The following is a 12,031-nucleotide window of genomic DNA, read 5'->3' on the forward strand; positions in this document are numbered from 1 at the left end:
GACCTGGTCATTACTCAGAGCTACTATGCTTCTTAAAAACACTGACCATAATCTCCGACCCTTCCAACGCTCTCATTCTGATGCTTCCTTTATACCTATTTTTCAAATATCACTTCCTGGACATCTATATTCTCTTTGTACATATTTGCTGATTCCAGTCTTCACTTGCTTCCCTTTTCAGGTTAAGTTACATGGCCCACCACTTAGACAACTCTTGTGCCAATGTACGCTATTATCTGGCATCATTTTTATGAACTCTGACAAAATTCCCACCCTTGAAGAATCCAGTTATCTGCCTACTCCAGTATTATTCCATAAATTTACTGAGCATTTCTAGTTAAGAAAATACACAAAATTTTAAAGACGATACCTTCACATTTCTGGTTTAAAATCTCAGGCCCTCGACTCTCCAAACAAATCCGCAATGCTTGCCTAGTTAGTGCTGCCTCCCATTCTCCACAGAAGCTATGGCAGACTTTATTCTAGCTCCGTAAACCTCCCACCCCAGAACATCCTGCCTCACCCACAGAGTGAAGCTCATCCGCTTCACAGAAAAAATAGAAGGGCTTGGACATAAATTCCCTTTGTTTCCTGGCAACATCTATAATGTTAAATGTACTCACATGCACTTTTTCTCTCTTCCATAATTATGATGTTCAGAGTTTTCTTCTCTCTTGTCTAAGACAATCTAGGATCTAAATGCCATCTTCTGCCCTCTTAGAACTCTTGCTCTGTGGATTATTTCCACTCCCTCCTGCACTCTAATTTCTCCTGGCATTTTTAAAACAAAAATGAAACAGGGCTTACAAGGTCCTTTGTGATCTTGCCTCTTCCTGTCGCTCTGCAGCATTGTGCTGATACATTTCTCACCTGTTGGTCTATGTCCTGGCCATGCAGGTTTTCTGTCAGTACTTCAGTGTGCCTTATTCTCACTTGTCCAAGGATTTTGCACATATTGATCCTTATTTCTGGAATGCCACCTACCGCTTCATCTTCAATCTCCATATTTGAGTAATGCCTTTTACATGTTTCTTCTTATATCCCCTTCTCTAATGAACCTCACCTACACAGCTTAATAGCTCTAGCATAGCACTTATCATTTTGATATACTGAGAGATTTATTTTTCTGGTCCTCCTCATTCTTGTTTTCTCCAAAAAGACTGAGACTGTTCTGTTCAGTGTTGAACTCCTGACATGTGGAACATGTGAACCATTCAACATTTTTGGTTGGATTGGGTCAATCCTTTGACTGGATCTTTGGCCTTAAAGCATAATGCAGAACTTTAGGAAGCTTAATTGGGTCATATGGGAAGTATATTTTGTGTGGTTGACAGTCCTAAATGGTGCTATTCATCAAGCTAAAATTGAAACCTTGGAATTTTCCAGTTGGGAGAGATGAAGTCTAAAGTCATCAGTGTCTGAAGAAATGAGCCAGAGAGAGGTTTTCGTTGTACATGGTCATATTTATCCTGCTCTGTCCCTGACCCCAACTAGAAAACATGGCCAGTGAGGGTCCCCAGTCTAATCTGGCCTCTTCCTCCAAGCATTTTCTTTCCTGAAAAAGGAGTGAAGGGTAATCTTGGCTTTCTCCTAGAGATGATACAATGATATATTTCAATGAAGAAGCTTAATCAATGAAACTGAGAAATAATATCTGAGCTCCATTAGTGCAATTCTGCTTGGGCATCTTACTCAATTTAGGTATTCTTGACAAATGCCCCTTATCTGGATAGTTTTTTATTTTTTAATTCAAAGGATTTGATTATTACTTTGGGATTTTATATTTTCTGTGGTGGAAGCAAAGAGTGTCAAATGCTTAAAGTGGGTATTGAGTAGTGTGGCTATCTGCGCTGGTTTGCCTGGTACAGTCTCAGTTTAGACCTATTTTTTTCCCCAGGGTCTGGTTTGGGTTAACATGTGACCTAGATTTTGCATACATTAGCAAAATTAATATTATTTTTAACTGAGGTTAAATAAATAAACTGAGGTCATTTGGTAGACCTTCATTTTGCATTTAAGTGGTAGTCTCACTGGGTAGTGTGAGAAACCCACACTCTCATTTTAACACATGGTTAAATCTGAAAGACAGGTCGTGATATGCTTTCTTATTTCTTCTTATCTTTTATAGATGTGATTTGACTAAAACCTCACTTTGAAAGACAGCATGCAGTGCACTCTGATACAAAATAGTGTGCCTACTTGGAATAGTTAGGGACAGTGATTTCCTTCAGGTCTTTGATGGTGGTGGGAGAAGAGTTTGACATGGTTCCCTCTGCTGGCCAATTGAAATGTCAGCTACTTGGGGTGTCACCCTGTGAAGTGGCCTAGGAAGTGCAACAAAAATTAGGGTATAGGTTGACAGAGACAACAGGAAAATTGGGCAGTTATGAGAGATATTTATGGGACCAGAGGCTGATCAGGTTTGTAATAGAGATGAATACAATGATATATTTCAATATATCATATCAATAGACAAATAGTAAATAGCCCAACTTTCTTTGTGATAGTGGTTTTGGTCAATTGTTTTATGGTTCAAATCTCATTTACTTATTTTATTGTTTGGTATGGTTTTGAGAATTTTGAGCACTTTTGGCAGCAATGAACTAAAACTAAAACAAACAAAAACCAAGTAGCTGATATTCATTTCCTACAGAAAGTTGCTGATGGACATGACACTTGTCAAAATATTTGACATTTATTACCCATTCCCAAAACTGTAGTGTTATGGTTTGAAGCTTTTATCCCCCTAAAATTCTTAAGTTGAAATCCTCATGCCCAGAGTGATGGTATTAGGAGGTGGGGACTCTGGGAGGAGCTGAATTCATTAGGGTGGAGGCCCCATAAATGAGATTAGTGCCCTTATAAAGAGACTTACAAAGAGAGCGCCTGTGTCCCTTCTACCAGATGAAGATACAGTGAGACTCGATCTTGGACTTTCCAACTTGCAAAACTGTGTGAAATAAATTTCTGTTGTTCATAAGCTCCTTGGCTTATGGTAGTTTTGTTACAGCAACTCAAAGAAACCAAGACACAAAGTCCTATCCCTGACCACAGAAAGCCAGAAGACACAAGACTGTTGAAGAAGCATTACCATCCAAGGCAAGTCTGTCATAATTTAAGAAGACAGTGCTCAAAAGCAAAGCTTTAACGTCTACAGCTGCAGAAAGTGTATTTTTGTATTACTCTATGAGAGGATGAATTTCATTTAGATCAAATGGCTGTTCTCAACTAATTTTGTTAGTTTTAAATTCAAAGTTTCCTTGACCGTGTGTGAAAAATGAACTTCTGGCTGTTAAATTATTGGCTCCATTAATGAAAGGACTTGGTAAACATTTAAAAGATGCCCATTTTATATGAATGTCATCAGATATTTTAAGTAGAAAATCATCTAATTCCAATAATGGTTCAGTATTTTTCCCATTCAATTCATGGACTCAGAATAAAGATTTTGGAAGTTCACTTGACATTGGGAATGTTATTGTAAATTTAGTTAGTTAAACAGTTTAAATTTGAAGATAAAAATTATTTAGGGGAGGCTGGGTGGCTCAGTTGGTCTGCCTTCGGCTCAAGTCATGATCCTGGAGTCCTCACGTGGAGCCCTGCATTGAGCCCTGCATCGGGCTCTGGGCTCTGTGGGGAGTCTGCTTCTCCTTCCCTCTGCTACTCCCCCTGCTTGTATACTCTCTCTCTCAAATGAATAAATAAAATCTTAAAAAAAATTATTTGTTTTTATGGTGATAATAGGAATATAAGTTTTGGTGGGTCATAATGTCGTGGTAAAAATGTTATAAAATTAAAAAAATAGGAATGTGCCTGTGGTGCACGTATAATTTATATTTGGGGCCAAATAAGTGACAATATTCTACCAATCCAGTTGGTTACAGTTGTCAAAACTTACAAATATACATTAAATTTATAAATACATATATAAAATGACAAGCTTGCATGTAATTAATATATGTTTAAGGACACATATATACATAATAAATATGCATATACAAGCATAAATCATAAATTACATGGATACAGCTTATAAGGAAGCTGATACCATCAACTTAATTTAGAAAATAAGCAGAATAATTATTATTGGTTTATATTCATGGATATTAGTCTGTGAATTCTGAGTACATTTTGTTTAAAATTCACTGGAAGTCTTTATTCAAAGTATTCATTAAATGCCAAACACTTCAGTATTTGAAGCTTTTAATAAATTGCCATGTTTGAAAAGAAAGCCTGCAACAGAAGGACACTGAAATATATTTACATGAAAGCAAGTGAAACACCAAACAAATCAAATGATCAGCACTCAAACATTTTACAAGGTTTAATTTTGAGATTTTAGAATAGCTCAACCTCGTGGGAAGAATGTTTTGTTAGAGGTTCTATATTTAAACAAACAAATTGACATTCTATTCTGGAATTTGCTGCAATTAAGGAGCCCTATGATGTTGCATCATCTAAATTTGGTGTAACATTCAAAGGATTGTAAGGAAAGACTACTTGTCAGTTCTTTTTGCCTTCTAAAAATATTTGTCAGGTAATGCTATTCTCAACAGGCTAGAAGACAGTATCTATGGAAATTTCTGAAATATTTACACATTTCAATAAGGAAAAATTAGAATACAGTATTTTATTTGACAGAATTTTCTGAGTTTACCAATTACTTCAGCAATTGCAGAGAGAGTGTTTTTCTCACTTAAAATATTATGATCTACAGAAAAGAGTTAATTAAAGGTGCCAACAATTTCAAATTTATTACCATAAAAAGCAACTTTGGCAAAAAAGGTTGGCAGAAATAAAGATAATAAAGTCATATTGAAAGAATATTCTTGAGAATAAAACCAGTTGACATGGTGTCGGACAGAGAGGGCTGAGACAGAGGTCGAAGTCTGTGAGTATACACCCTGATAATTATTCTGCTTATGTTATTTTTTAGTGCATTGTTTGAGGCATGATGTGTCTATTATAGTCTATGAATTCCAACAACTGTATTATAACTTGCTAAAAAATATTAGTGCTTGCCATTCTGTAATTCTCTGTGTTGTTCTCTGGAACTGTTAGGAATAAATGATCTTCCAGAAACAGTCCACCTTGAACTCCCTGGGTGAGTGATGTTTAATCACATCACCTGCCAATTTCTGCGAACCTCTGGGAAACTATCAGGTCATGAGAATCAATAGAGGAGAGTATTGATTACCTTGAAGTGATTTCTTTGTCAAACATAGGGCACTGAGGTCTCTTGAAAATACAGCACTGGGAGCTGACTCGGGTCACCCTTCCTATCTGACTTATTGTTTAGGCAAAGAGGAGAACATCAGTGAAACTTCCAGGGACAAAATCGACCCTTATTTGTCTCTGACCCCTGTGGAGAGGAAAAAGCCAAGGCAGGATTTTAGGAAAACGTTATTGCCAGAATCTATGTCTTAGAGAAATCAAAACAAACGGGGAACTCAGGAGTACAGCTCCAAGGCTACATTTTGCAAAGTGGTAAGCAATAATGTCAATGATCATAATCTCTTACGATTTGGGTCACCTGCACAATGTGTGTTTCTCTACTAGTTTTCCACTACATATTAGTCTTCTTTCAGGGGATTCAAATATTGAAAACATTTGATTCATGTTAAAGTGCCATGTAAAGACACCCCCCTCCCCCCAGCCCTAAGCAAAACCAAAACACCGCCTAGAAAATGAGTCTACAATAATCTGGGAAGGAGATAAAAGATTGTTCATAGACACTTAAACCATGTCAGATCATCTGGGGTTGTTTATCCAGGGCATTTAAATAATAATTTAAATAATAATGCAGTTTGTATAAAATTGTTCATACTTTAGTTTAAATGAAAAGAAATCTGGCATAGTCCTTATGCACAATAATGACTAAGGATCCCAAGCTGGCCTACTTGGCGCCTGTCCTTCCTCACTGAACATTGTTGGAGAAAATCACAAGCCGGCTGGTCTTGGTTTAAATGTATCACTACAAACCTATACTGGGCGCTTATCACTGCCTGTCAGCCTGACTACATTTCTCCAGTAAATATGCTCCCCACTCACTCCTTGCCTTCCCTCCTCAAACCTTCTGTGAACACTGAGCTACTTTTTGTGCTCAGGGCCTTTTCATGACTTTAACCATCTTTTCTACTGATCAGTCCTGTCTCTTTTTATCCCAGGTCGCTCTTTGACTTCTAGACTTTTCTGTACAACTTGCTGGTGGACTTCCACGGAAGGTCTCACAGCTGTCTCAAACTCAATATCATCTCTGTTATCCTCACTGCCCACAACTGCTCTTCCTTTGGTGTCTCTCATCCCACTTACTGGCATGAACACATTCTTAGATGACCAGGTGAGATACCTTGGGATTGCCCTAGCTTTGTCAGCATTCTCATTCATTCCCACATCTAATCAGTTATGTGACCCAGTAGAGTCCTTTGGATTCTTCCCCTTTATGTTCAGTGCCAAGCCCTCACTGTCTCTCATATCAGCGAGTTTACCTGCCCACGGTCTGATCCATCCTCTGGTTGTTGCCAGAATGGTTTTTAAAATTTAAATATGATCTTGTCATTTCCTGCTTAAGATCTTCTAACTCTTCTCTGCTGCTCCTCAGAATAAACCTCTGATATTTAACAGAGTAAACATGGCCTTTTGTGATCTGGCCCTGCCACATTGTTAGTTTTTTTCTCTCCTCAATCCTTTATTTGACGTTATGTATTTGACACAGGTTTTTTTTTTTCCCCCTATTAACTTAAAACTTTCCCTCTGCTGTTCCCTAAACCCAGGAGTCTTTGCCTTATTTCAAGCTTGTCTAAATCTACTCATTCTTTCAGACTCAGACGAAAAATCTCTATTAAAAGCTTTTCCTAGAGTTCTCGGAATCGTTCCTATTCTTTTAAGTGAGGATCAGGGATTTTGCCTTTGGGCTTCCATGGCACCTTGTGGAGTATGGGCCCAGCGAGACAGGACAGGCCCTGTGAGAAGTGTTGGAGGGAGGTTAAGGCATGTCTGGTTGGTGGAGAACGTCCTGTCAGCCCCCACACCCCCCTCTGCCCACCCATCTGACTGGCTGCTTTTTGTAGGGGCTGGAGGGTCAGGTATGCCTGCAGGAGGCAGAGGGCTCATTGTGAAATAAATGAAAATAAAGCCATCAGGAATTGGAGGGTCTAGGGGCCAGTTGGTTCTCTGATCAAGAGTGTTCAGAAGAGATTCCTGACAGTGAGGGGTAGAGTTGAGGGGATAGTGGGAGATGGGACAGGACAGGCATGCGTAGGCCCTCACTTCCCTATGAGATAAACTTTCTGTCGGGCAATAGTTATAGAGAGTTGACAATGGCAGATTTCCATCATCAAAGGTTTCGCAATTGGGTTTGGGATTGAATTTGAGATAGAGAATATTTAATTTGCCTTGCTCCTACTGGGGGATATCACAGAAGAGATAAAATGAAGTGGTGATGTGCTTCAGGGTCAGTGGGTGGAGAAAAGGGGATTTCTGGATAAACATTTAAAGGCGGTATGGACTCGGAAGTTGGTTAGATAAAGGGATTGAGGGAATCAATAAGCACCGCATGCCTGAGGGGTTAAGTCTGGGAGTGCATTGGTGAGTGTGTGTGTGTGTGTGGTGTATGGATGGGTGGTGGGCAAAGGGAAGAACTGACTCCAGGACCCAGATGGTCTCCAGCAGCAGAGCATTAGAGTTGAGTACTTAGCCAACCATTGTAACTTTGCAATTTTTACAAGTCTTTCCGAAGAGTGGAGTGGGTCTCTGACACCATCAGCAAAACGGGCACCAGGCAGGGGCTTTATAAACATCATTGCTTACTATTGACCCATTTCTCTAGTTGCCTCACTTCTGACCCCAGGAGTTAATTAGGAAATTATTACAGAATTGGGGGCTTGAAAAATAGGAACATATGTTCTGAGTATCTCTCCCCTCTATTTTATAATAAATCCCAGGTTCAAGGTTATTAAATGTAAAGAAAGGGAAGGAATTGAACATGTGAGTTGGGGAGGTACCTGTTTTGAAGAAGATTCCTCCCTTGGCATGTGTCCTGTTGAAGGGCTTTTTCCATGAAGTCTTCTTAGAGCTGAGGGACATCCCTGTATTTGCAAAGTTGGGTATCCTCCACCTACAGACTTTTCTGAACTTCTTTTCTCATTCTTTCTGCTTGTGCAGATCTTGCCTGGAAGTTGGATCGCAAATAGAGACCCCCCCAAAGGGAGAAGATGACTTTAACTCACTGGAATTGAGATGTAGACAGAGGCTGCGCTATGAGGGTCATTGTACCCTGATTCCTGCAACCCATGTGACTCATCTTCTCTGCCAAAAACCTCTGGTGTTGCCCCTTTTCTCCTCTGATGCCTTTGACCCTTCACCTTGGCCTGGGTGGAGGGCAGAGGAGACATATGACTGGAACACAGTGGAGCTGAATTTTTATTGGATGCCTCAGAAGAGCCTTGATTCAGTCCTTGAGAGTCAACATCTGGCCAGTCCTGGTCCTTTGTTGATAAATTTGATTTTTGCCAACAGTTACATCAATGCTATTTTCTGACTACCATTGCTTCCACTTTGGCTTACTTTCCTTTAATGACACACTGGGCAGATACCATGACTTTCTGGTCAGTTGATTATTGAGGGTCCATTCTTGAATATTTACTTTCAAGCTTTGTGTAAATGTTATCTCACTTTTTCCTGTCTGCCCAGGCTAAGCACATGGACCGAGGGAGCGCCAGGGACATGTGTGCACTGATTCTGAGATGCCTTGTGTTCATTGGACTAATGAGGCCCTAGCTTATATTTTCCATCCCCTGCTTCTTAGGACAGGGTTCTGCACACTGGTATGAGAACTAGAGAGAGAACATGCTGGACATGAGGACAGTCAGACATAGAATCACTAGGATCTTCTTAGGCTATTCCCCCTGGGTTTCCCTCTAGCTCCTGGGCACTGAGGTCAGAGAAATTAATTTGTTAAGATTCCTCCCTACAAGGAGTTTAAAGTCTGGGACTGATATTGAACTTAACACAAAAGGTTGTGAGATTAATCGTACTTGTAATTAAGAAGCCACTAGAAAAGAAAGGTCATAATTCAGGGATAGTGGGAGTGGAAGGAAGAACCTGTGTTGGATAAAAACTGTAGTGTCTGTGAGGACAGGACTTGACCAGCAGAGCAGCTCCAGGGAGTGAGAGGGGTGGGGAGGAAGGTGGTGTGGCTTCGATGGGCATGAGATGGGGAGTCTGAGCTAGGAGACGAGAGTCCAAGTGGGATATGTATGTGCACATGCGAGTGCATGTATGTGCTTGGGGTTGTAGAGAGAAGTGGATACTCCCCATCTCCTTTAAAGATCCTCAAGGATGGGTCCTGGTATTTGCACCCATTTTTTTTTTCAGATGTAAATGAGTCCTCAGTGTTAGTGACTCCAAAACCTGTGCCAGGAAATACCTCTCTCCCTCCAGGCCTCCTAGCCTGGCTCCTCATCCAAGGCCTAGGAATTTGAGGGGATATACCCACAGGTGGAAGGCAGGGATTTAAGTGGTAAAGATCTTTTCATTAATTTAAAATAAGTGTCCCAAGTTTAATGTCAGTCCTAAATAGGGTCAGAGTGGGAAGGCATAGTACTGGAGAGGTAGGGGCTACTCCAGAAAGGATTCTTCTTTTTTCCTCCTGAAATGGTTAAAAAACACACCCCTTTGTACCTGGGTCATTCGAGAGGCTGTCTTCTTGGACCTCCTGTGGAAGGTCCTAGTGATTCTATGTCTGACTGTCCTCATGTCTAGCATGTTCTCTCTCTAGTTCTCTTACCAGTGTGCAGAACCCTGTCCTAAGGAGCAGGGGATGGAAAATAATAGAATTCAGTGGGAAGGAATGACCCAATCCCTCTGGGAGCTCCTAGCCTGATGGAGGAGACACCTAGACATCTAAGACGCAAGCATAAATTGTCTTTATAGGAATCATCTCCCACTCATCGACTACACCCGTCTTTTTGTCAGGCATCTGTTGGCACTGCCATAACAGGTTGTTGCACTGAGCAGATGCAAGCTGACTGGTCACCTTGGGTGAGAGCACCAGGTATGGGCAGAAGGCAAAGAGGTTTGCTTTCCCAGGAAAACACATTGGAATAAACGCCCCAGGCTTTGAATATTCTCATGTGATACATCACAGACCAATGAAGGCTGAGTGGATATTTGGAAACAGTCAAGGGACATTCAGTTCAGTGAGGAATATGAGGAGAGAGGCTGAAGTTAAAAAATGGGACTTGGACACCCTGATATGAGGCTTTCAGTTTGCACTGTTTGCTAAACAGGTTCTAAAGTTCGTTTGAAAAGAGGAGTTTCCACAAATATTTTTGGAGCAAAAGATGCACTATTTTCTTTTCCTTTTCTTTCTTTCTTTCTTTCTTTCTTTCTTTCTTTCTTTCTTTCTTTCTTTCTTTCTTTCTTTCTTCTTTCTTTTTCTTTATAGCTTTATGGAGACATAATTTGGACATCCCACCATGTTAAGTTTCAAGTGTGCAGTGGTGTTGATCTGTTATATTTGTATATTGCAAAATGATCACCACCATAAACTTAGCTACCATGTCTATCCCAACACATAGTTCTTATTTCTTTTTTTTGGTGAGAGCATTTAAGATCTACTTTGTTAGCCATAGTCAAGTATATGATATAGTATTATTAGCTATCATCACTATTATATGCATTAGATCCCCAAACCTGTTAATCTTAGAACTGAAAGTTCATGCCCTTTGCTGAGTCTCACCCTATTTCCTGCATCCCCCGACCCCTGGTCACCAGAACTCTACTCTCTGTTCCTCTGAGATTGACTTTCTTAGGTTCCATATATAAGTGATAATTGGTCCTCTTTTGGGACAAGGGCTTTTTCTCTCAGAATGACTAGTTTGAAGAGGATAATGGCCACTTAGAGCTAAAAGCTCTGATTTATTTGTGACAAAGTTGTTCTCACCTTGCCATCACATACTTGGACTTGGCTTTAGCAGGGCCATTGACATACTGAGCCAAGTTCTTTTGTCCCAAAGCAATAGAAGGCTGAGGCATCCTTCAATTCTGGGAAAGTGTAGGGGAAGCAATACCATTTTGGGGGCCTTCCTGAAAGAAGAAGCCTGTGAGATGATTAGAAAGGAGGGGAGGTAGAAGTCAGGCTGCCAAGCTAGAGACTGCTTATTGCCAGTCTTGGATGTGGAAGGGGAGAGGCAAAACCAGGACAAATCAGCTTAGTGAGATTGATTTAGGGGACCCCTGTCAATGAGGGTGACATAAATGTGAGGTGAGGGGAGTTGTTTGAAGACTGGGATGGCCTTTATGGGAAGCTGTGATAAGATGGGACCCTAAATAGGAGGAAAGAGGCTCCCAGTTTAACTCTGGGCCTTTTTGGCAATTAGAGCTGGTTCTAAAGTACTGATGGGACCTGGACTGAGTCCTCATTGGTCTGACCCATTCTTTAATCCCTGGAGGCACTGGAGTGGCAAGCCGAGATACATGTATTGCCAATTCAATCATGAAAATGACTTGGACAAATAGGATTTTTATGTTCCTGTAAGTTCACATGTGAGCAGGCCTTGGGGAAAAAGAAGCCGACCAGTGGAGTATGAAGGACACTAGGGTTTCTGTTCCTTGCTGAGATTCCAGGAAGCTTAGGAGGATATTTGTATCCTGAAACGTCCCAAATGGCCATAATCCTTGGTCCCCTCCGGTTCTCTCTGGGGTAGAATTCCATTCCCTCCCTCTCTTCCTGTTCTGAGTTGGCAACCAAGAAGAGCCAGCCGGATATGTATTGGAATTTAGCTTCCATAATGGATCAGAGACAGAGGGGAAGGGGCTTAGGCAGATGTCAATCCATCCCTAACTGCTAGCCTGGCAGGAAGGAGGGAAGCAAATACACCATGTTTGTACACAGTGGAGCTGGCGTGGGGGGATGACTTTTTATTCTGAGTCTACCTTCTGCTGTCAGTAGGCAGTTTTGCTCTATAGATACACAGTATGGTTGTATGTTTACAAAAACATCTTTCTCAAGGCTGGGAGTCTCCTTGTT

The 12,031-nt window shown here is 40.8% G+C and overlaps 1 long non-coding RNA gene across 1 annotated transcript in view; it reads right to left on the reverse strand.

Annotated features, from left to right (window-relative positions):
* The window catches only part of LOC309869845, a 30,778-nt gene extending 22,316 nt beyond the window's left edge, over positions 1–8,462 (reverse strand). The window contains exon 1 of the long non-coding RNA XR_014314371.1: positions 8,004–8,462. This is a non-coding gene — a long non-coding RNA (uncharacterized lncRNA). The remainder of the gene's footprint in view (positions 1–8,003) is intronic.
* Between the last annotated feature and the right edge of the window lie 3,569 nt (positions 8,463–12,031).

This window comes from Mustela nivalis, assembly GCF_964662115.1.
Source record: "Mustela nivalis genome assembly, chromosome: 7".
Classification (NCBI taxonomy): domain Eukaryota; kingdom Metazoa; phylum Chordata; class Mammalia; order Carnivora; family Mustelidae; genus Mustela; species Mustela nivalis.